Below are 25,827 nucleotides of genomic sequence, written 5' to 3' on the forward strand. Positions count from 1 at the left end.
ATCTGCCTTAGCTACCAAACAGATCCTTTACCTCCTCCTTCTGTGGAAGCAGTCAAGTCAGGATCTGGCAAGGTGACCTTCCAAAGCTGAATCTGTACTTCTAAAAATAGAAGCATCCTCCAAGAATCCAGAAGGGGAGGGGAGGCTGTGGATGTCGAGGGCCAGAACCCAAGTCCCCGGAGCATTGTCAGTATGAAACAGTATTAATTAGACACAGGCACCCAGATCTATAACCTCAGGTGTCTCGCAGAAATTGAAACTAAATGAACTGGCGTTTTTCCTCTTCATAGCTAGACTCTCCTGGGCTTTTAAAAGGAGACGAGGGCAGGAGAGAGATTCATGTCTTCTGACCTACTTGGATTGGCTGTGCATTACTCAAGGAGATGTCTTTCCCAGGATCCCAATAGAGGGAATGAAGCACCTTGTGATGAACTCAAGATGGGATGTGGCTAAGTAGGACCTCAAGGCACAGACATCAAGGCCCCCTAAAGTCCAGGTTCTGAACTTTTTTCCCTGCATGTGTCTTGTGCAGGACTAGGTTTCCATCCTGGTATGTCCAATTATGTGGGAACACAAGGTCAGAGGCTGTCACTGCCAGGTTCATGCAGTGTCTTTGTCCAGAGTTAAGTAGAGCTAGAAAATTCCATGATCTCTCTCTCTCTCTCTCTCTCTCTCTCTCTCTCTCTCTCTCTATATATATATATATATATATATATATATATATATATATATATATATATATATATCACATGCTCCTGATCTACAGAGGTTGTTTGCCATGCTAAGGGTACAAATGGCAGTGTAGAACAGGGGTGAGACTGGGTTATGCCAGAGTGTGTGGGGACAGGGGGGACAGTGTGGCTCATTTGACTGCTCTGTGTAGAGGGGCAAGCATATGAGCTAGGATGAAGCACAGCTGGAAAGACCACAGGAAGCTGAGTGGGGTGGCAGGAGGAGTCTCTGAGATCTGCTAGGGTGAACAGCCCTGGTAGGCTCCTCTTTGCATGGCATTGTGCTGAGAACTGTCTCTAGATCGCAACAGCCATGTGAGTAGAGCCACATGGAAGTTCACTCTGGGAATGCTGCGTTCTGGACTATGGGAGCTTGTATGAGGCTGTACATGTGGGCTGGGTGTGTGGTAGTTTCCTGTGGACATCCTCTTCAGCTCTACCATCTTAAATATTGTGCTTCCATAGATGTAAAGCTATCCTAGTACAAGGGTGGAGTTTCTTTATGACATTAGGATGTCATGAGCTGAACAAAAGGAGCAGAGTGTCCTTTCAAACATTGCCCTGCTGCTGAGCCTCCTGCATGTGGGCTGAAGACACTTTCTAATGCTTCAGTTTGTGCTTTCTTAACAGGACAATGTGGATCTGGGAGAGCTTATGTTTTCACTCTGTTATCTTCCACTGGCTGGCAGGCTGACCATCACCATTATAAAAGCAAGGAATTTAAAGGCAATGGACATAACAGGAGCATCAGGTGGGGCATTCTTCAGTTCCTCATCTAATTCTCATTCAGCACATTATGAAGTTCCTATTATGGTATCTTAGGTCAGGAACCAAGTTGCCTAGGTTTAATCACATTCCTACTATCTTTAAGTGCTGTGTGTCCTTGGACAAGTAACTTAACCACTCTAGGATTCAAATTCCCATCTGTAAAGTGAGAGTATGATTGAGTTGTATGATAAACTGAGTTAATGTGTATAAGATGTGGTGTATTAAGATGCTACATGATGTTAATTGAGTCTTGAGCCTTTCCATACCCACAATTGTAACTCAATCCACAGATTGTGTATTCTGAGGTGGTCTACCCAGTTAGACCCTTCCTCAGACTTCACTATCTTGGGCCCATTGAAGATTTGAGACATTCTGACTCCTCATAAAAGTGAAATATAGCTATTTTTTTCAGTGAACCAAGCATATACCTTTAAATTGTAAACCTTGACCAGAATTTGTCAATATGCAGTTCATACTTTGCACATTTGTACCAGCTTTGACCAAGTTGTCACTAATACACAGACCACTGGTACAAAGACTGAATGAACCCAAAGAGCCTGAGATGCAGTGTATTTTTTGGTTGTTGCTGGGGTATGTGTACATGTGTATGAATGTTCATATAAAGACCAGAGGTCAATCTCATGTGTTACTCCCCAGGAGTCATTCCCCACTAGCCCATCACCACTGTCCAACTCAAAAGGGAATCCTGTATCTCTCTGCCTAACTACATGCCACCCTGACTACTCACACCTTCCAAAAGGTACTTTAAGCAAGAGGCACTGTATCCTTATTTTTCTTGCTTAGAAACAGTCTGGAGTATAGAATATAAAATATATCAACATCCTACCCCACCTACCCAAACCAACCTAACCCACCTTCCTCCCCCAGGCCAAACATCCCCCATGGCATCAGGGACCCCTGGAAGCACAGGCACCATCTGCACTGATTTGAAGAATAAGTGAGTTACTGCTCTCCTGGCCAGACAGTCCAGATCTCCAGGACCTAGGCTCAGGGCACATCCCTTCCACTTCCAACTCAGCCCCAGCAGCTGCTCAGCAAGTAAAACTCCTGTAGACTCCCACCAACACTGCCACCCATTGGACTCTGTAACCTACAAGACCCAACCTGACTGCCCAAACCCACTAACCCACCATCCTTTGCCCAGCCAAATATCCCCCATGGCATCAGAGGTCCCCAGAGGCATAAACACCATCTGCACCAATTGGAGAAAGAGCACCAGCAGCCAGTCTGTAGCAGCGCCTGGATGTGCAGGCACCACCTGCACCTATTGGAGGAAGAGCAGTCCCTAGAGGAACAAGTACCACCTGCTCCAATTAGAAGAGAGCCTCCCTATGAACAGCCCTCTCCAGCAACATCAGCAGACCCTATAGACACAAGCATCACCCATACCAGTTAGAGGAACAGGTGCAGACAAAATCTACATAGCTTAGAATAACAGACTCCATAAGCACAGGCACAACCCACACCAGAGGGAAGAAAAGAACCCATAGGCACAAGTAAAACCCACACTAGTCAAAACAACTGGTTGATATGCTGGATCTAGGCACCCAAACTCACAAACTTTAGCTGAGATAAGCCTACTCAACCTGACAACTAGCCAATCACCAGAACCCTTGAACATTCAGGCCAAAAAAAGAAACAGACAATAAAGGAACAAAAGACCCATCCAACAAAGACATCACAAGAATCAACACCTGTACCTATAATTACCCCAAACCTAGATTGGTAAATGGCCATGTAAGAATACATTCAACAACATAAAGGGCAATATGGCACCACCAGAACCCAGTGGTCCTACAACAGCAAGACCTGAACACCACAACACAGATGAAGCAGAAGAAAATGACCTTAAAAATAACTTTATGAAGATGACAGGGCCATTAAATAGGAAATGAAAAATTCCCTTAAAGAAATCAAGAAAAACACAAACCAAAAATTGGAAGAACTCAATAAATCCCGTAAAGAAAGCCAAGATAAAAACAACCAAACAGGTGAAGGAAACAGTTCAAGACTTGAAAATTGAAATAGAGACAGTAAAGAAAACATAAACCAAGGAAATGCTGGAAATGGAAAATCTGGGTAAGTGAACAGGAACTACAAATGCAAGCATCACCAACAGAAGAGAGAATCTCAGAGGCAATAGATTCATCAATCAAAGAAAATGTTAAATCCAACAAAGTCTTAACACAAAACATTGAGGAAATCTGTGACACCATGAAAAGACCCAACATAAGAATCATAGGGATAGAAGGAAAATAACACCAGCTCAAAGGCACAGAAAGTATATTCAACAAAATCATAAAAGAAAACTTTCCCAACCTAAAGAAGGACATACCTATGAAGATACAAGAAGCATACAGAACACTAAATAGACTGGACCAAAAAAAGTTCCCTTACAATACAATAATCAAAACAGTAAACACAGAATAAAGAAGGAATATTAATAGATGCAAAGGAAAAAGGCCAAGTAACATATAAAGGCAGAACTATCAGAATTACACCCGAATTCTCAATGGAGACTCTGAAAGCCAGAAGGTCCTGGCCAGATGTTGTGCAGACACTAAGAGACGATGGATACCAGCCCAGACTACTATACCCATCAAAACTTTCAATCATCATAGATGGAAAAAACAATATATTCCACGACAAAACCAATCCAGCCCCACAGAAAGTACTAGAAGGAAAACTCTAACCAAAGGAAGCTAGCCACAAAAACAAAGACAATAGATAATCTCATACCAGCAAATCCCAAAGAAGAGAAACACACATACTCTACCAAAAACAACAACAACAAAACTAAAAGTAACAGGTCTTGTTTTCATTGAGGAGCCTCACTCCTTTAGTGGAAAGTTTCTATCCAAAACACAGAATGATTACTTTGGCCACACCACCAACGTTTCTAAATATATAACTTCAATCTTTTCTTTCCTTCTTGCACTGTGTTTAACGAAGATCATTTCCATCCACTTCAGTCTGAAAGCAAACACAGAATTGTATAAGATCCTAGTCATTTTAATTAATACAACAAAGAGAAGATATTTATAGCCTGCATTGTAGCCAAATGTGTATTTAAAGGACAGATTTTAAAAACAGTCATTTTATTTTATTTATTTTTTTTTGTGATTTTTACATTTTACATGCTAACCACAGATCCTCCTCTCATCATTTCTCCAGCTCCCCCACCAACCCTCTCCCGCGACCCCCCCCCCCCCCCCCCCGCCCCCACCCATCCTCTATCCTCTCCAGCAAAAGGGTAAGGCCTCCCATGGAGAATCAGCAAAGCCTGGTACTTTCAGTTGAGGTAGGACCAAGCCCCTCCCTCCTGCATCAAGGCTGAGCAAGGTGTCCCACAATAGGGAATGGGTTCCAGAAGACCAGCTCATGTACCAGGGATAGATCCTGATCTCACTGCCAGGGTTCCCTCAAACAGACCATGCTACACAACTGTCTCCCCTATGCAGAGGTCTTAGTCCAGTTCCTTGCAGGTTCCACAGCTGTTGGTCAAAAGTTTGTGAGTTCCTACAAGGTTGGTTCACTTGTCTCTGTAGATTTCCCTATTATAATCTTGACACCCCTCCCCCTGGCTCTTGTAATCTATCTTCCCTCTCTTCCACTAGACTCCAGAAGATTGACCTGATGCTTGATTGTGGATCTCTGCATCTGTTTCCATCAGTTACTGGATGAAGGCTCTATGATGACAGTTAGAGTACTCACCAATCTGATTACTGGGGAAGGCCAGTTCAGGCACCCTCTCCACTATTACTAGTAGTCTAATCTGGGGTCATTCTTGTGGATTCCTGGCAATTTCCCTGGTGCCAGGTTTCTCCTTACCCTATAAAGTTTCCCTCTATCAAGATATCTCTTTCATTGCTCTCCTACTCCAACAATCATTTTAATCGCAAAGGAAGTATCAACAGGGAATTATACATGTTAAACTAGTCATTAGACTGAAATGCAAAGTCTCTTTATTAATTAGAAACCTCCCACGTGGTCTGGGCACAATTATAAAAGAAAAAAGTCAGTCTGGCTCCCAATATAATCTCACAAATATTATTTGGATCTAAAAAGTTTTCCATCTACCCCTGAAATGTTAGCACAGTTGCATCAGTGACCTCAATGCTTTTCCAGTAGATCCTTACACAAATCATGCCTTGTCTTATGACACAGTTGCCCATGAGTATGACAGTCCATGCTGGGCATAGACTTTGTCCTGTCTTCTCTCGACACACACACAACAACATAGTGCCAGGTCCCAGGAGGAGATGCGGCTCACCAGCTGTGAAGGCTAGGCTAGCATTTCCCATGCTATTGCCAAGGTTCCTACATCAACAAACCTGATTATGTGATCTCTGCCTCAATTTAATTATCAGTAAATTCATGAATCTGGCCTGGAAAAATCCATGGCAATATCTACCCAGCCTCTGCATGCATTTGAGTTTAATGGGCATATACTTAAAAATCCCAAACACTCCACTCCCATCCCTTCTTCTCCCCACACAAACAGAATAGAAATCATTTGTCTTTTCTGGGAGGAAAAAGAGGTTATCCCAAGGAGTCAAAGAATGTGCCACGTACTTCTAGTTATTTTAAGTAACTTTTTTTCATTGCTAAGGAAAAGGTAAAATGAAACAAAGCAAGACCTACTCACAAAAAGTTTCAGGCTGTCAGCCCTAAATTAAAGGAGCTGGGTGCCTTTCACAGTTGAGAACTCAGTTGACCGAAAGAACCAAAGCTGAGTGTCGAAAGAGATGTGGAAAAGATGATGGCGGTGGTCTCTAATGAAGCAAGGAACAAGAAGACCCAGTAGCCCTCCCTACTGGGCTCCACCTTGAAATTCTTGGTTGCCTCTTGTTGAAATTTGAGTGGGTGTTACATCACACACTCCTTCCTAAGAGTTTCCATTTCATTTCATATATCTGGAAGTCCCCTTATCCTCCAGAACCAGAAGTGGTATCATTAGCACACATCAGGGAGTTCTTTGGGCAAAGGTTTTTGGAATCAAAGAACCCATGTCAGTGTTAGGAAAGTTGGATACAGTATTGAACCCTAGGTCTTTCTGCTGTTTAGCATAGACTGTAGTTTTAAATTGGAGAATTTTTTTAATAGGCCCCTACTTCTGAATTTCCTCCATTCATTTGAATTGTTGATTTTATTTCTGTATACCAAAATTTTAAGAAAAACCTATTTCAGCCCATTTTCACAGTGTAAGTAACTGTGTGCCAAGTAGGCAGCAAGGCTGAGCGGCTAGGCAAAGACCACTGGAGTGAGATGCTGACATATCCTTGGAAGCCCATTGCACATTGGCACTCCCTGATGGTGGTATAACCTACCCCCATGTATTCCACTCTGTAGATTACATCCTTTGCTACTGAAATGCAAAGCTGTAACAGAATGAATATTCTGTCACTAGCACTGCCCCTGGTGACATTTCCCAGGACTGTTGTGACTTGCATGAAATCTGAGGTTCAGTATATTCTTTCAACCAGCCTAGGATGTTTGGATCAGGGATCATCCCTCATTTTTATTGTCTTTTAAAAGGATCAGGATTCTCTGACTTCATGCTACAGCTTTGGGTTGGCTTTTAGAGGGCATCTACATGAGACAGAGAGGGAGCCCTCAATTTTAGGACTGCCTCTGGCCCTAGCCTGTGAGTCTTATGTTGCTTAGCATCAGGTTCAGGTTTATTTAATAAAAATAACAAAGCACAAAACAACAAAATGTTGATAAGAAATTTCTCTCTTCCTTATATACAGCAAGTCCAAAGGAAGACAGTGTAGGGTGTATACAATTGTCAACAGAAAGCCTAGACTCCTATCTTTCTCCCTAACTATCCCAGTGGTTACCTCATTGTACAATGTGGCCACTAACCTCAAAAACATTTTATTTTTCATGCCACAAAATGTGGAACAAGACAAGGGTCAAAAGAACACACAGTGCTTCTTTCAGGGTTCTCTTTGAGATCTCCCAAGACACTGCTTCTTATGTGCAATTTAGTCACAGGGCTTTGGACATGTCCAGTTTCAGAGGAGGATAATAAATACATTCTTTTTTATTATGTGCCTAACTATAAAGTAGGGTTTTATTTTCAAAGACAGGGAGAATGCATACTGGCCATCATCCCGCTGCTTTCCCCCTCATCCACTCACCTCTCTGTCACTTCTCATTTGTTCTTCTCTTTATCTTTGCTTATTGATTTATTTACTCCAGCATTCTCCCAAAACCAATTTTAACTGAGGAGCATTTCTGAGGATCACATGCCATGTAGACACATGAACCACACATGTGAGTGAGAGACCATTTTTTTGTAGCTCTTATAGACATTTCAAAACAGAAGCTTTTTAAATATAAACTTATTTGTTTATTTACTTATTAGTGGTGCACATGCAAAGGCATATGTATGGAAACCAGAGAAAACTCTTGGGAGTTGGTTTGCTCCTTCTCCAAGGTGGGTCCTAGAGATGAAACTCAGGTTGTCAAACTTGAAAACAAGTACCTTAAGCCACTGAGCCCTCTCACTGACCCAAGAGAGGTAATGGAGTGTGAGTCATTAAAATACATAGCCATAAGCTTTGTCTCTCATACAATGAGCTACCAGGACACATAGGAGAGTTGCTCATTGAGCTTACAGAGACTGAGCTGCTAGGAATGGGAACACCATAAAGTGAGCAGAGGTCATTGACCAATGGTATGTAGGTTCCAGGCAGAGAACTTTGCTGTTCTCCCAGTTTAGACAGCTTCTCCCCACATAGACATCCTGAGAGCAAAGGAGAACACAGTCCAATTTGGGCACCTCTGCCTGCTATGGAATAGTCCTTCTGTATAGTGTAAAGATTTGTCACTTAGATTCGTTTAATAAAATGCTGATTGGCTGGTAGCCAGGCAGAAATTATAGGTAGGAGGGCCAAACTAGGAGAACGATGGGAAGAAGAAGGGCAGAGTCAGGGAGACGTGAGCCAGCTGCTGAGGAAGCAGGGCATGTAGAAAATGAGGTAGCAAGCCATAAGTCACATGGCAAAGCATAGATAAGAAACATGGGTTCATTTAAATGTAAGAGTTAGGTAGTAACAACCCTGAGGTATCAGCTAAGCTTTCATAATTCACATTAAGTCTCTGGGTTGTGTAAGTTATTTGGGAAGCAGCTTGCAGGACAGGAAAACTCTGCATACATATTGGTGTTTAAACGTGGGACCAGAATTTCCACATAAGATCTGACAAAGCTTTAAAAAGGATTCTAAACACACAAAAAACTGAGTCAAATTTGGCATCTTGGTAACTGCTTTTTCTCTGGTGGGCTCTTTTTGCTGGCAGTGAGCAAAGACAAAGCTTTAAGAGAAGGCTTCCTGGCTTGGTGCTAGTGACTAAAAGGGGCTGCTCTTTTGGGAGGCCCTGCTGACAAACACTTAAATGGTGTTTATGAGTGGTGAGCAACATGCTGCTCAGTGACAGTGTAGATTCAAAAACTTACCAGAGTTGGAATGATAAACATGGCTTTCAGAGCTGGTGGTAAACGTACCTGTGCCATGAGACTAAGCTCCCAGGAGCTGACAGGGAGGAGCCAACTGCCAGCATGCTATGTTCTAAGTTACATAGCAGTTTAAATTTTGCTCATGCAGACAGAAAAGGATTACAGATATACAATAAAGACAGATTCAGACCAAAAAAATCCCTCTATATGTGTTACAGTGTGTTTAAAATTATACATAGGCTTCAGAGAGAAAAGAGGACGTATAGATAGTCATAAAAAGAAATATATGGTATTAAATTAATAATTTTTAATTACTAATAAATTAATAATTTTTATATTATTTTACTCTCTTTAATTTTTAATTACTCTTTAATTCTTAAAGAGAGTAAAGTAATATAAAAGAAAAAAGCCATGTAAAGATTGGAAATACACAGAGAGTCTGAATTTCATATGTTATTGTGTTTTCTTTGAATTTTTGGGCTGCTAAGAGACACTAAATTATAAAAACTGCTAGATTCAACCAACCTATATATTTTAAAGATATCTTAACTTCAAAATTTAAGTCAAAGATATATTACTTTTTGGGGGAGAGGTTATGCTCTTATTTCCATGGGAAATGAGGGGCCGTGGATTTGTTCCAAATTAATATTGGTCAGATTTGATCAAGGAAGACCCCCTGAAAAATCTGACTGCAAACATAAGTAAATCTAAAAGAACTACAAGATATGTGAAGTATATTTTACCTGTTCAAACATGAAACAAAAAATCACCTTTGGCTGATTTGTGTAGAATATGTAGTCTATACTTTTCTTATTGCAGATATTTATTTATCTTTAAAAGTTTACATATTATCAGAGCCAGGGGACCAGACAGCAATAAAATGGATGCTCCAGGTTATCCAACATCCAGAACAGCTTCAAAGCTGCTCACTGAGATGATCCAGCCTTACAGAATGTTCCAACCAATACCTAACAATTATTCTGATTTTCTCAGTTCCCCCAAAGATGTCTGTGCCCCACAGTCAACAGGAAGCAGTCTAGAAAACTATGCCCACCTTCTCAAAAAATGGGTTATGGATATTAATTGCCATTTAAGAGGAATTGGTTACAAGTTGTTATTGGGAATGGTCAGGAAAAAAAGGTGAACAAAGGAGATTAGATTCAGGGATCCCATTCTAAAAAGAAAAGGGGGGATATAGAAATGATAAGTTAAAGAGTAGTTTATTGAACCTACTTTAATCCAAAAACAACTATTAATCTTAAAAATTTTTATATTGGTATACATTTTGGCTTATTGATACAAATTTAAAATAAATTTTGTTATACTATAAGTATATTTCTACTCTCATTTGGCATATTATGTTTGTGCAGCTCATTTGATGTATAAACAGATTAATAGTCATCTATAATAGTCAAACTTATGTTAAGTATCTTTTGGAGGTCATATACAGATATACTTAGATAGATAGACAGTTTTTTAACATTTCAAAGACCTACAGAATATGGCATTTAATGCTTAATAACCTAAGGCTTTTTATGACAATGAGACACATCTGATTCTGAGAGCACCAATTTACTTCAGAGAAGATGATGGCCATCAAAGAAGCCATGTATGAAGTTTGTTGTCTTTATGGCAAAATCTAGTCATGTAGGCAAAGAAATTGCCCTTGCATCAATTTCTGACAGTTACTGTCTAAAGTAGACCAGTAGGACACAAGAAAAGTGACTGCTGAACTTTGCCAGGACAAGGTAGGACAGTCCTTCAAATTCCCTGCTTCACAGAAAAGTCTGTTAGACATTCTAGGCATGTAAGCCAAAGTTGCAGAGGAACATTGCAGACAAATTTTAGGTTACTGTCCAGGCAGGCTGAAGTCCCTGTTATTAGGTAATAGTTCATTCTTCTGGGGTCTTTGATAAAGTTGAATACTATATAATTATAGTTTTCCTATAATTTAACTTTAATTGTGTTAAAGTTAAACCCTTCATTTTAAATTAGACAAAAATGGGAAAATTCTGTGAAATAATTGTTCTGTACACTGTAAAGATTTGTCACTCAGATTGGTTTAATAAAAAACTGATTGGCTGGTCGCCAGGTAGAAGTTATAGGTGGGACAACCAAGCTAGGAGAATGATGGGAAGAGGAAGGGTGGAGTCAGGGAGACTCAAGCCAGATGCCAAGGAACAGGACCTATAGAAAATAAGATAAGCCATTCACCATGTGGCAAAGCATAGATAAGAAATATGGGTTAATTTAAATGTAAGAGTTAGGTAGTAACAAGCCTGAGCTATTGACCAATAATTTATAATTCATAATAAGCCTGTGTGTTGTGATGGTTATTTGGGAAATGGCTTGTGGGACAGGAACAGTCTGCATACATCTCCCTTTGACAGTCAGGTGAATGTGATGGAGTAAACATGCAGGCAACTGGAGAGGGAGAGAGGCTCAAACCGAGGCCTGTAGACAAGAGGATGCCTCCTTTGAGGGAATGGTGCTTAAAGGGGACTACAAGCATGAAGAGTACTAGTTATTTTCAATGATAGACTAGGATTCCCTAATTTGCAGGCCCCTGAGTATATCTCTGCCCCTGGGTCATAGAAGTAAACCTCTCTTTTCTGGAATCAAAATTAATCCCTAAAGGAGACCTCAAGACCTGTGAGCCACTTGAGAAAGAGCCAAGGGAACTATGGATCATTTCCTCAGCTCCTGGTGGAATTCTCAGAGGACCCCATAAGTGGGCTTAGTAAATTGCCCAGAGAGATCACTGGTAAGTGGCAATGAGAGCCAGTGTAATCTACCTCCTGTACCATTAGAAGTCACTTCTGATTTAAATTCTCCTTTGTGGTCAGAAGTGTTAAAGCTCTGTGACAGGTAAAGGGAAGGAGTAAGGTCCACAGGGGCTGAGAAATGAGCTCTGTTCCAAGCAGGACTTTCTCGGTGTTCTTGGAAGACAGCAAACCTTGGTGGGGTGTGGGATGCCAGGAGTGGGATAGGAAGCACCATGGAGGCGTCTTCCACTTCAGAGGGAAGAATGTTGTGTAATTTAGGTCTCTGGAAGGTGCTCCTTAGACCCTTAGCTCTCAGCTTTTTGCAAGTCTGTGCTCAACAGTTATGTGAGTGAGAGATAAATGTCTTAAGGGTTAAACATGGGTTAAACATGAAACATGGGAGTCATTTGTACAGTGGCTGGAATTACTTCAGCAAATACAAATAGTCGTTTCTTAATGGTTGCAGTGGAACTAAGGAAATGAAATGCATATGTCCCAGTATGAAAGGTGAGTGAGGTTGCTCCTTCCCTGTGGCCTCTTGCCAGTCTTTGAAGACATATCTTGAACTCTAGATCTCTCAGGGTGGGAGAGATTCTGCTTTCACTTTTAAAAATAAACGTGCAGCTGGCAAAATTAGGAGAATGGTACCAGATGAGATTAAAGAAGGCACGAGGTGGACTGTGCTTTTTCAGCCACTGTATGGATGGAGGTGGTCACAGGCAGGTCTGGGAAGTATGTGTGCTGGAGTTAGATGGACCTAGATTCACACCGTTGTGCAGCCACATACTGTTTGATTGTTCCTCACCTTTGATTTTTCTCATTTGTAAAGATGTCATAACTGCCTGTCTCTAAGGGTTATTGGAAAGATTACGGTTTTTAACAGGTGGGAGGGTTGAGATGTTGCCAAGGCTAGCCTTGAGCTTATTATAAAGTCAAGGATGACCTTGAACTTCTAATCCCCTTGCACCTCATGGGTGCTAAGAGGGTGGACATACACTATACCACCACAGTGCTGGGGATTGAACCTAGGTATTTTTACTTCTGAGCAATCACTTTACACACTGAGCTATATCCCAGTACAGATAAAGTCAATCTATGAGAAATGCAACTCCATGGCTGACACCTAACCAGTGCTTAGTAAAATTCTCCTTATCTGTCAAGGACAAGGACTGAATCTCTAGTTAATGGAAAAATACAGACCCCCGATAAGACAGGAAACTAGAACATCTTACAGTCAGGTTGCCTAGCAACAGGACATTGAGTCAGAACCCTTGACCTTTTCACCCTGTCAACATCCTGCATAAACATCCTACACAAACATCCTGTTAGCTTGCCCCACCCTATGCAGATAACAGCTTCCTGCTCCTGATCTACCTTGCAGGAACTATATAAACCCTCCTGGAGAAAAATAAAGTTGCACCTTGATCAGAATCTTGTCTTGGTGTATTCCTTTTGTGTCTCCTGTTCCTATCATTCTGTCCTTAGGGAGGATGAGTTCCCATTGAAGCCCTGTTGGCCGGGGCAACTGGCACCCAACGTGGATGAAACCACCTCTTGAGGATTCGGAACATCGTCTCCTGGAGGAAAGACCAAGGCCTTGGTGAAGTTGTTGGATCCCCCTGAAATGCCTGGTTCAGGACGCTATCCTGGAGGAGAGCAGAGGCGACACAGGTAAGAAAGTGACAAGCCATGGGTCAGGCAACTTCGTCACAAGATTTATTCATTTCTGGCCTAAAAGAGCCCCTCAAGACACAAGGAACTAGGGTAAAGAAAAAAGACCTTAAAGCCTTTCTTGATTATTAATGACATTCTTAGGGTCTATAAACATTTCCCTGACATACAAGAGGTCATTAATATAGGACAAAAAAATCTTAAAAGAAGCCTTTCATTCCCCCTATACCTGCCCTAAGACCCCCGAGTGCTTTCTTGTCTGCCTTCAGTCTATCCCTCAGATCATGACCTGTGCTCTATGGAAGAAGGGATGCTCATGGTTTTTAAACCTAAGAATCCTCAGGAGTCCGCCCCTGCCCATCTTTATCCCTTTCTTAACAATTTTACCTCTAACTTTCCTCTAGACCCTGCCGAGGAGGCCTCCCTAGAGGGTTGGTTCAAGGGTAGTGGTGTTTACAACTAATTGATCACAACCAATTACAGATTTCTTTGTTCCTTCTCCACTCCCACTACTTCACTTGAACAGCCATCCTCAAAAACTTGGACACTAAAGAAACTTCTCAGCAACTCCCCCTATGATACAAATGCAACACAGGCAAAATTCCCTCCTGGCCTCCTGGCCCAGATTCAAAACACTAAGGTCCAGGCCTGGAAACGCCTGCCCCAAAAGGGTTCAGCTACCACCTCATTGGCAAAGATTTGTCAGGGCCCTGATGAACCTTTTAGCTGATAGACCCCAGACCCAGGGTACTACCTTCTCGAGGGGGCGCCCCAAGAACCCAGACTCCAGTCCAGTTGATGCAACAGCAAGAGGTGTTTATTAATGCGGCTGTACAGTCAGGCAAACTCTTGTCCTGGGAGCAAGAGTCACATCTTACTGTAGACACATGGGTGCTTTTAAAGGAAAAACCCACAAAAGCCATAAGATTACAATTCCCATACAATTTTGTTTCACAAGATCATGGTCTGATCACAGAGTGGGTACAGTCACGTCTACATGTACATTCTTCCTGAAACCTCAAGGGGGGTATCAGGGCGGGAGTGGAGTTTACACAAAGGTCACAGTGGTCCTTCCTGGAACACTTGACTATCCCAGTCACAGTTGAGGACATCTCTTAACAGAAATCTTTTTACATTGTTACATTGTAGGGGTGGTTGAACAATGGCTGAGTCAGCTTGCCCTTGGAACTAGATTTTTAGTTTCTCATTTCCTGGAGCTTGGGGGTGTAAGCCTGAAGGGTTAGGGTCTTTCATAGCGATTTTGTCTCTCGCTTAAATGATGCCTCCGAGAGACTGTTCAGCCCACGCGAAAACGAAAGTACCTTAACACTTGGCCTTTCAAAACGCAAACCCTGCCTGCCAGGAAGTCCTCCGCCCTCATAAAAACAGAGCAGACCTGTCTGAATATGTCAGACTCTGTTCAGGTTTTGGTGCTGCCCATGCCATGGGATTAGCAACCGATGCTGCCCTGAGGGCTTCACAACAGCCTGTAGCCCGCCCCTGTTATTCCTGCAAACAACCAGGACATTTCGCTAGGGAATGCCCCCAGAAAGGTAACAGCCTCGCTCCCTTAGCCCAGCCAGCCCAGGAGGCCGCCTCTATGAGTTGCCTGCCTTCCACTCTATGTCCCTGCTGCAACAAGGGCCGTCACTTGGCTAGAGAATGCAGGTAACAAGGGTACCTATTTTGAAGTTTTGACACAGGAAGAGGCCTGGCAGCCAGAGAGTAAATGGCATTGGCAGATGAGGAAGGCTTGATTTTTGGGTGCTCACTCTCTGGACCTGCTATTGAACTGCTATTCACAGTCACGGAAGTATCCAGACTAAATGTGCTTCCAAGTCTAGGAACATTTCCTCTAGGTTCCATTTGTGGAGGCAATAAAAATGGAAGTGAGTGCCAATTGGTCAATTCTCTTCCATTCCAAGGATCACTAGGGCTTGGGGTAGCTACTGGTACTTTCAGGATTTGCCGAGGCAACCATGAGTCCCCTGGGCGGCTAGAGGGGACAAGGTGCAGTTTGTCTCTAGATGGGCAATCACCTGGTGTATAAGGCAGGGGCTGTCTCTGAGATCATGTTTCTGCTCCAACAGAGTAAGGCCGGTCTGGAGGGGGTGGTGGTGGAAGATCTCAAAATGTAGGAGGTATTGGTAATGGTTTGTCTTTATGAAGGGAGCCAGAACCAGCCTTGGAAGTAGTTCCCAAAACTAAAGTGCTCGCAGGACCAGATGCTTGCTGTTGTAGAAGGTCAAGTCTTGGTGGCACTGGAGGGAGGGAAGCCTGTGGGGCCATGGAGAATGGAGAGGAAGGCCTTTCCACCTTGGGACCTGCCAACTCCTTCATCATGAAGAGAGAGTCACAAAGGCCAACAGAAAGAAGGAAAGTCTGAGAAGGCCAGCAGCCTTCTGATTCTCATGATGTGAGGTAGGAGAACATTCAGCATTAACACCATTGTTGATCATCACAGAAAGACTAAATCCTGTTAATGGTGCCATAAAAGAGATACACTCTCCCTTCTGGAGAAAAATAAAGTTGCACCTTGATCAGAATCTTGTCTTGGTGCATTCCTTTTGTGTCTCCTGACCCTATCATTCCGTCCTTAGGGTGGTTGAGTTCCCGTTGAAGCCCTGCTGGCGGGGCACTTATCATGTGTCATAAATTCTGTTGGGTTGCTCTATGTCTTTATGGGACTCTGTAACATAAGGAAATATCACTCATAATGATTTTTATGGCAACAGCTAGGATCCCTAGTAAGCATCATCCCAGGTTGGAAGAGTGGCTCTCTCAATACTTGACTGAACATGGGTATATATTTTTTGTTTTGTTTTTATTTTGAGACAGGGTTTCTCTGTGTAGCCCTGGTTGTCTTGGAACTCATTCTGTAGACAAGGTTGGCCTTGAACTCAGAGATCCACCTGCCTCTGCCTCCCAAATGCTGGGATTAAAGACTCATGCTGCCACCAACTGGCTCAGGTATACAGATTTAAGGTCTACTTCCTTTCTCCTTTAACTCTACAGTAAAGATAACTTGCTGTTTTGCTCTCTTAAACCAAAAACTGCTGCTTAATCCTAAGCTTCCTGGTGTGTGTGTGTGTGTGTGTGTGTGTGTGTGTGTGTGTGTGTGTGTGTGTGTATGTTTGTATGGAGCACAGAGCAGAGTGAATAAAAGTGAGCACGAGTTGGGATTTAGTGTGTAAGAAGGTTGGCCTGACAGAAACTCCATGCTACTAGGGACCAAGGGACCAGGTTCTAAATGAACCCCAATTTCTGCAGAGATCTGGCCATCTACTCAGGGCTTTATCTACTATATCCTGACATTGTCAGGTCAGCTAGCAGATAGAATCTTCAGAACCAATGAGTTCAAAAATCCACTTCTCTTTCTGGGACTCGGCATGGCATCACTGCACAACCAAAGGTCATCCAATACCTCTCCCCTTACTCTTCATAGTGTCATCAGCTTAGAAAACTATGTAAGCTCCCCCAGAGAAGGTTTCCTGGGACTTGGAGGTAAGAATGTCCCTTCTGTGGGACTTCAGGAGATGACAGAATGCTGAGGGTTCCCTTATCATAGCATCTTCCTCTACACATCTAAGATAAAATAGTGTTGATCTGGTCATATCCTCACCCCTTTCTCATCCTCCTGAAAGTCAGGTTGACCTGCATCCAGAGCTTCAGGAGATTAACAGGCAATAGTTCCATGTTTTGCATGGCTTCCCTTTGAAGTGTTATATAATGTCTGGATTAAGATGTGGAATTATGAGAAACCAGATGCAGATACCATTTGGTTAAATTATGCTTTACTTTTCTGAAATAATAAAGATGGATAATCCAGTCAAAATATATAGTGAAGATTTTATGCTGATTCATAGGTTGTGATAATAGCCCTATTTATATTATTATAATACATATATTTAAAATATTATAATATTTTATATTGTATATTTATAGTATATATACTATACTATAATCCTATACTAGGGTGCTCAGTGTGGATCCATCTTCCTAGCCCATTGCTTTGTACAGACAAGTGTATTAGGCCAGAAAGGTTTTACCCCATCACGGCTGGCTGCTGAGATCATCTGAATAAGCCTCCTACACCCTTTCCCCAGGGCAACATGATAGTGCAGGACATCCTGTAATGACCAGAGTCTTCTTTGTCTTCCTTAGGCTGAGTGAGGCTATATAAATTTAGAGCTTTGAAAAACCTAAAGCAAACATCAGTTACCAAGTCTGGCTTTAAAGTTGCATCAGTGCCCCCTTTAAAGCATATTTTCTTATGCTCAACAGAACCCACTTAGAATATTAAATTTACGCACTCCCAGGATAAAACATCTGATTTCCCAGGCTGGGTCAAGGAAATGTAACTGCTAACTCACTCCTTCAACAGTGTAGGGAGTGTAGTGACTTGAGAAAGGTACTGACAAGACCAGGGAACTCAATAGAGTCATCATGCTGCTTCCCAAAGGTGCAAAGACTTACATACTCTGGGAAAGTTGCTGTTCCCAACAGAGGCAGCCAATAGAAAGCAATTTTCAAGGAAGGGTGTGGATGGAAAGGTCACAGGGAGCTGTGGGAGCTTGGGTGCCATTACAGATCTGTACAGATACATACTCTCTTCCCCCTTGTTCCTGCAGATCATGTTAATCTAGGGGCCACTTTCGCACTTACTTCCTCCTTCGGTCCATCTGAACATCTGCTGAGTAGAAAGTTAACTGTGTCTTGACAGCCCTCTCTTTCACAAATGACTTTGCACTTTCTGTCCATTGGGGTTATGCTCCATCAGTTACCACACAGAAGGTGGATGACAATGGGCTTGAACTTCAGCTCTGCCCATCTCCAGAACGGCCTACAGAAGGGACTTGCTGACACATAGGCTGGGTAGATTCTTTCTTCACAGATGAAGTGAATCAGTGATTTATGACACTGCAGAAAGAACCACTTGCAGATGCTAAGCTGGTAATCATTTGGGAAAGGACTGTTCCTAGCCTGGGAAAGGAGCCCAGGGCAAAAGTGGAGCACATGACAGAGATCATTCCAAGAGGTCACTGTTCCTAGAAAGGAGGCTTTCAGGAGATGATCCTGTCAAATGCTGACTCCCACAGATCACCAGTATCAGTGGCTGACAGGATAAAGCTAAGGTTATTGTTTCTACCAGTAGTGGGAGGGGAAGGACAGGGCCTGATTTATTGGTGCCCTAGTTTGGATTTTTATTGCCGTGAAGAGACACCATGATCACAGCAGCTCTTATAAGGAAAACTGTGGTGGTATTGTGTTCCCCAAAATATTGTGTACCTTAATAAACTTATCTGGGGTCAGAGAACAGAAAAGCCACTAGTTAGGCAGTGATAGCACACACCTTTAATCCTAGCATTCCAGAGGCAGAAATCCATCTGGGATCTCTGTGAGTTCAAGGCCACATTGGAAACAGCCAGGCATGGTGACCCACGCCTTTAATCCCAGAAAGCGAGCCTTTAATCCTAGGGAGTGATGGTAGAAAGCAGAAAGGTATATAAGGCGTGAGGACGAGAAACTAGAAGCATTTGACTGGTTAAGCATTTGGCTGGTTAAGCTTTCAGGCTTTGGAGCAACACAGTTCAGCTGAGATTCATTCTGGATGAGGAGTCAGAGGCTTCCAACCTGAGGAAACAGGACCAGCTGAGGAATTGGCAAGGTGAGATAGCTGTGGCTTATTCTGTCTCTCTGATCTTCCAGTGTTCACCCCAATAACTGGCCTCAGGTTTGATTTTATTAATAAGAACTTTGAACATTGCTGTTACAGAAAACATTCAATTGTGGTGGCTCACTTACAGTACAAAAGTTCAGTGCATTATCGTCATGGCGGGGAACATGGCAGTGTGCCAGCAGACGTGGTGCTGGAGCTGAGATTTCTACATCTTGCAAGCAACAGGAAGTTGACTGACAGTCACATTGAGGGAAGCTTTGAGCAAAAGAGACTTCACAGCCCACCTTCACAATGACACACTTCCTCCAACAAGGTCACACCTCTTAAGAGTGCCTCTCCTTTTGGGGGCCATTTATTTTCAAACAACCACAGTTGGTATTCCAAAGTCTGACATGAGGTGATAGAGGATTGGCACAGGAGGTGTGGCTGCCCTGAGATCCATTTTTCTGTCTCGTTGACTGGTGTGTGCTGAGTACCTATCAAAACACATGACACATGGTAAACTCTCTGCAAAACTTTCCTAATGAAATAGTTATTGATGTGCAAGTAATAGCTTGCATGTTGACACCAACATAGCTAAGAGAAAGACATCCCACTCTCAGGATATGTGGATGTTGTTTACAGTTAAGGAGAAGAACCTGTTTTCCTTTTGTTTCTATGTGAGACTTTTCAGGGGGGGGGGAAAGTTCTCCATTTAAGATTGCTCTCTGTGTTGAAAAAGGCAGTTTCTCAGCTCAGTCATGTGCCCATTCTTCTCCATCTCCTTCCCCATATTTCAACTGATTTAAAAAGAAAGTGAAAATTGAGCCAGCAAGATGACTTAGCTGGGAAAGATACTTTCTACCAAGCTTGATGTCCTAAGTTTAATTCCCAGGACCCAACTCTGTGAAGGAGAGAACCAGACTCCTGCAAGCTGTCTTCTCACCTCCGTATGCATGCTATGTACATGCATATTCCTTAACACTTCATGAATGCATGTACACACACACACACACACACACACACACACACACACACCACAAAGTAAATGTAATTAAAAATAATTCAACACTAGTACTTTTAGTAAATTTATATTTCACTCCTATCACTTGATTTTTAAATAAATCCCTGCTGTTTGCTGAAAGTTGGCAGTCAGGAATAGTAGAATAACACCTTTCACCCCTTTTAGGTAGAATTCAGGACATGATGTGATAACATTTATAACTGAAAATCTTAAAGGAGAGTTTTCTCAAAACCAAGGAAAACTTCACAAATTGTTTGCAATTACATAAAACAATCGGAAGTTTCAGGTACCTGCTGTGGAATGGTGCATCATACTCCAACTGCCCAAAACAAGCATTCTGTATGAAACAGGAAACAAAGTGGTTTTGCTCTGTGTGGCTAAGAATCTGAATGTCACCTGCTAATGTACTTTAGTATTGATAAATAAATGTTCAGATTGACAGTTGACTAGAGAAAGGTCATAAAACCAATCAAGCAAATAAATGCCATCCAAAAAGATAAATACTGGCTACAAATTATAAAATGCAAACATTCTGGATTTTTCTTCCTGTTATTAATGCTTAATGAAGTCTCTGCAGGAGACATAGAAATTTGGATCCAAAGAAATCCACATCTGTCTGTGTTTTTCTCTGGACCTTATGTACATTTTATCTCTGTGATGGACTGAATGATTGTTTTTTTTTCCCAAAAAATAAGAAAGAAAGAAAGAAAGAAAGAAAGAAAGAAAGAAAGAAAGAAAGAAAGAAAGAAAGAAAGAGAGAAAGAGAGAGAGAGAGAGAGAGAGAGAGAGAGAGAGAGAGAGAGAGAGAGAAAGGAAGGAAGGAAGGAAGGAAGGAAGGAAGGAAGGAAGGAAGGAAGGAAGGAAGGAAGGAAGGAAAGGAAGGAAGGAAGAAGTCTTGTTAAAATTAGGTCTCCAATGAGGTAATATTAAAAGACAGGGGATGATAAGTGAGGGGTCTCTGCCCCCATAGGTAGAACAAGGGCCTTATTGTGGAAGCCTACTACATAGGGGCATAGCAAGAAGGGTGTGTGACCTGTGAAGGCTTAGAGCTGACCGTCACCATACACCAGAGCACCAAGCCTTCATCTTGGACATCATAGTCTCCAGAACTGTCGGTTAAAATATGTGCAGATTACAGATGATCTAGTCTAAGGTACTTTGAATCCCAGAAGACTAAAGTACCATCATTATTTGTGTCCACAGACACATTATAAAATAAGGATGACTTGGACCAGGCAAAGAGAAAATGGAATTGCCCCAGATAGATATCCAGAATTCATCAACATAATGCTGAGCACGATCTGCTGGTAGCCTATCTCTAGAACCTTCTCTGCAGGGGGATGAGTTCCCTCTAGTGGAACTGTCATCACTAACGGGGACAGAAGAGCTCTTCATTGCAAACTTTAAGGACTGGAGTAGGATCCTGCATAGACAATCATGGCCTATCAGGCTGGGTCACTCTGGTGATGGAATTGAACTGTGTAAGATTGCTTTTCACTTAGGTACACAAGGTCCAGGAATGAGTTGACAGTCAAGGCCCCTTGGCTATGGAGATTGCACCACAGGATCCCAAAGCATGAAGTTTAGCCATAGGAGAGCATGCCCTCTCTTTCCCCCTTGAGCCTGCATAGAGACGTCACCATACCTGGGTTTCTAGTTGAGGTCATAGAAATCTTTCAACTGCATTTTCAATGCCATATTCATAGAAGTTGCAGACTACTCACTTCCAGGATTAGAGCCAATAGCTCTTATGTTTCTATTTACAAATAGTGTGCCATTTGTTACTTTTCAAGTATTAAACCAACATGTATGAATGCAGGCTCACCTAGATAGAAATCTCATCAGGAATGAAAAAGAAATAACTGCTAAATGAAACCTTATACTCTCTGTAACAAAGGAAAAGCAGACACACCAACATCAATTCTCTTGAGTAGGGCAGAATCTAAGTCTTTACCCATGGTGTACCACCACATCAGCTCCAGCGTTCTTTGTTTCTTTCACACAGAAGTGGGCATAAAAGAGTTAATAGCAAAGACCTTGAGAAAGCCTCTCCTTATTACAGGAAATTCACTTTTAGCTTCAGTCACTGCTGTCAGAGGAGCTGCTTGAAAAGTAAGAAAAGGAATAATAGGGAAGCAAAGGACTTTTAAATCACTTTGGAGTATTTAGGACTACTAAGTCCAGAAGATGTTCCTTGTACTGTTTTAAGCCAATAGTTCTCTCAGGCTCCCAAGCACACATATATAACCTCCCCATCATCACAGATTGTGTCTGAATTCGTGGGTTCCCAGGACACTGCCCTGTTAAGTATGAGCTCCATCAATAGTGGAAATTGAGCAGAATCAATACTAAAAATAACCCTAGAAATGGTGCTGAGCTCTAAGCACAGTGCTAAAGGAGGAAAGCCTTCAACAGTCTTACTCAGCTGTGGACCCTAAGTGCAGCAGCACTACTGACCTTCCAGGCAAGGTATGCACAGTGGTGTAATAGTGGCAACTCTGATATGGGTAACCAACAACTTTATGAGTAGAACTAAAGCACATTCCACCTGACAGATTTCACTATAAACCAGTTAAGAGCCTGTGGCTAAGGATATCATAGCCCTAGTGAAGAAGCTACAGCCATTGTTTTATTACATAGTTATGATGTGATTTAGGGGAAGTAGGACACTAAGAAAATACAGAGTGGTAGAACCTTAAGTTCCACAAATGAGGACTCCATACGATAGGATAATGTGGAAGCAACTGAACAATAGATCTGGACCAGATTCCAGGCTGTTCTCAGTCCCACCCTAGAAGGAATGAGAATTGAGAACTGAGCTCCCTGGAACTCTAACCCCCTCCATGCTCAGAGAACAATATATGCCCTCTGTTTGGGGTTTTATGTGACTAATGGGATTTGTTTGCTGGTAGCTATTGGGATGGGCTGGGGGGTGTTATGTAAGACTACTTCATGTGATTGAAGAAAGACTAGAATAGACTTGGAAGACAGACAAGTGCTACAGAAGCAACCAGCCACAAGGCATGGAATTATTTAAATTTGTATTAACATATATTAATTATATAATAATGTGTTTCATTATATTTTCAGACATGTTTAAAATGTATTTTGATCATATTCATCCTCTCTCCCATTATCCTCTCATGTCCCCCTCCTGTTCCCATTAATCATTTCTCTCCCTAACCAGTCCCCTACTTATTTTCAATGCCTTTTTTAAATGACTCAATGAGTTTCATTAGGACTGCATACAGGAGCATGGGCATCTTCCAGTGGGTATGCCACAGAAGAAAATGCCCCTTCCTATTAAATGTTTAGATTTTCAGTTTAGATGAACTTTTAATTCATTCTTAAAGTCTGATTTGAAATAGGAATGTATAAAACAGATCCATGCACATACCACTGTGATTGAAGCAACCAGAAATGAAGACAGCAAAATCATTTAATCAGAGAGAAATCATGGCCCAGTTAAACATCCCAGTGGGCTACCCAGTATGCTGTTGTCACTGGTGTCTAGCAGGAAAAGTTTTGTGCCAGCTCTACCACTTAGAGCTGCCGAGCTTGAGTGAGTTACCTGATTTCTCTGAGGATCAGCTCCCTCCCCTGTCAACAGGAGCATTAGTGCCAAGCTGTAAACACCTGTTGTGATTAGATAGCGCACATAGGAAAGAGATTGACAAAGGATCCGGCAATAAAATATGCTCAGCAAGTGTGTTTCCTTTTCATCCCAGGACATATTGGTTTTCTTTTCCTTCTATCCATTGGTTTTTCAAGACAGTGTCTCTCAGCTTCACCTTGAGCCCATGATCCCCCAGCCTAGCTTCCTGAGTGCTCAGATTGATGACAGGTGTATGCCATTATGCACAACTTAAGATTTTTATATTCTAATTTTTCTTTGTTGATAAAGACCAAACATTGGGCCTTGCACATGCCAACTCGGTGGGTGCTTTGCCAGCTCAGCTGCACCCCTCACCCCAGCAGCTAATCTTCCGTGGTATTATTGTAGTGCACTAAGACGAGGACGACTTTGTGGAGTCACTCCAAGTTTCTCCATCACTCCTCCTCCTTCTCCACAACTCCTTCCCTTCTTCCCCTCCTCCTCCTTCCTCTCCCCTCCCTCTTTTTCTGCCCCCCTTTGGAGTTTCCAGTGGTTCACAGAGATTTTCGTGTTGGAAATGTAAGCTGTAGCACAATATTGGAGCAAGTTCCCCATCACACCTGGATTAGAGTGGAATATATTTGTCCCTCTGTTGTGCTTGACTCTGATCCACAGGAAGAAACACATTTAAGCTGGCATGGTACTCTGGGCCTATAGTCCCATCCCTCAGGAGGCTAAGACAGCCTGGGTTAATAAGAGACCCCTCAACCCTGGCAGCTGCTGCCAAGAAAAAGAAAAAGAAAAAATGAGAAAGAAAAACAAACAAAAAAAAGAAATGCATTTGACATTATTATAGTTACATAATTGTAAAACTTTTTTAAGGGTTCAATGAAATAAATGTTCATGCATATAGTGTGTTTGGGTTCTTTACATTTTTATTTCAGTTTTAAAAGGAATGCTTTTTTAGAATCATTAAATGAATTTCACATATCCAGCAATGGGTAAGTATTTTCAGTGAATTTGCTGAGTTAAGGGATGCAGACATTCAAAGAAGCACGTTCAGTTTTGTTCCAGAATTAGTCAGTGATGGGGGATATATGGAATCAAATCATAATCAAGTGTATATATACATTTGGGGCAGGGGCTATAGTTCAGTGGTAGCATGTGTGAGGCCCTAGGTTTGATCCCTATTATAAAAATAAAACTACACACTGTTTTGAGGCTGTATATTCTAGCCTTTCCTCTGAAAGTCCCAAATTCCAGGCTTTGCTTCACAGATATTCACTAGGAATCATCATCATCCCTTGGTTTTAGACTCTGAGTAGGATGCTGCATGCCTGTGTTTGTATTACTAAATTTTCCTGAGCATAGGTAAGTTGTTTTACCACAAATATATAACCTTTGCTGTAGGGCTAGATTTACTAGATCAGTGGTTCTCGAACTTCCTAATGCTGGGACTCTTTAATATAGCTCCTCATGTTGTGGTGGTGACCCCAACCACAAAATTATTTTCATTTCTGATTTATAACTGTAATTTTGCTACTATTATGCATCATAATGTAAATATCTGATATGCAGGATATCTGATATGTGGCCCCTGTGAGGGTCTCGACCCATGGTTTGAGAACCACTGGCTTAGATGCTAAACAGCATAGAGACATCGTTTGTCATTGAAGAAACATGGTGTAAAGCCAGAGAAGAAAGAACTAGCAATTTGTGTTGAAGGTAAGCCCCACCTGCTAGGAAAGCTCCCTCCACGGGTCTCCTTCACCCCTGCTAGGGCCCAGGTCCTCCACTGAGTGCTGCAGCTGCAGAGGTGAAGACTGAGTGCTGGCTTTCCAGGAGCCTGGGCAGGTAGATGGACAGTAAACTGTTCCAGTGTAATGTAACCAATTATATAATTGGTGTTTTCATGGTGCGGAAGGGAGGATGGGGGAGAGCGGTAAGCAAAAACATGCTGACCCTGTTTGAGCAGGCTCTTGGAAATTTGTAAGAACTCTGTTGAGCAAACATGAGGAGGGGAAGGGGAGATCTTTCTATTCAAAGGCAGAGTCTTGAATGGAGAGGACCAGCACCTGGGACAGCAATTGAAATGATTGAACATCAGGGGTGTTGGGAGGAACACAAA

The 25,827-nt window shown here is 42.2% G+C and overlaps 1 long non-coding RNA gene and 1 pseudogene across 1 annotated transcript; one reads left to right on the forward strand and one right to left on the reverse strand.

Annotated features, from left to right (window-relative positions):
- Nucleotides 1–2,916, forward strand: part of LOC102911090 (synaptotagmin-9-like) — a 68,064-nt pseudogene extending 65,148 nt beyond the window's left edge.
- A 1,401-nt stretch (nt 2,917–4,317) lies between these two features.
- On the reverse strand, nt 4,318–13,385 carry LOC121830956 (uncharacterized). The gene is made up of 2 exons (XR_013044026.1): nt 13,171–13,385; nt 4,318–4,493 (listed from the first exon to the last, which is right to left on the reverse strand). It is a non-coding gene; the product is annotated as an uncharacterized LOC121830956 (long non-coding RNA).
- Nucleotides 13,386–25,827: the final 12,442 nt, after the last annotated feature.

This window comes from Peromyscus maniculatus, chromosome 1, assembly GCF_049852395.1.
Source record: "Peromyscus maniculatus bairdii isolate BWxNUB_F1_BW_parent chromosome 1, HU_Pman_BW_mat_3.1, whole genome shotgun sequence".
NCBI lineage: Eukaryota > Metazoa > Chordata > Mammalia > Rodentia > Cricetidae > Peromyscus > Peromyscus maniculatus.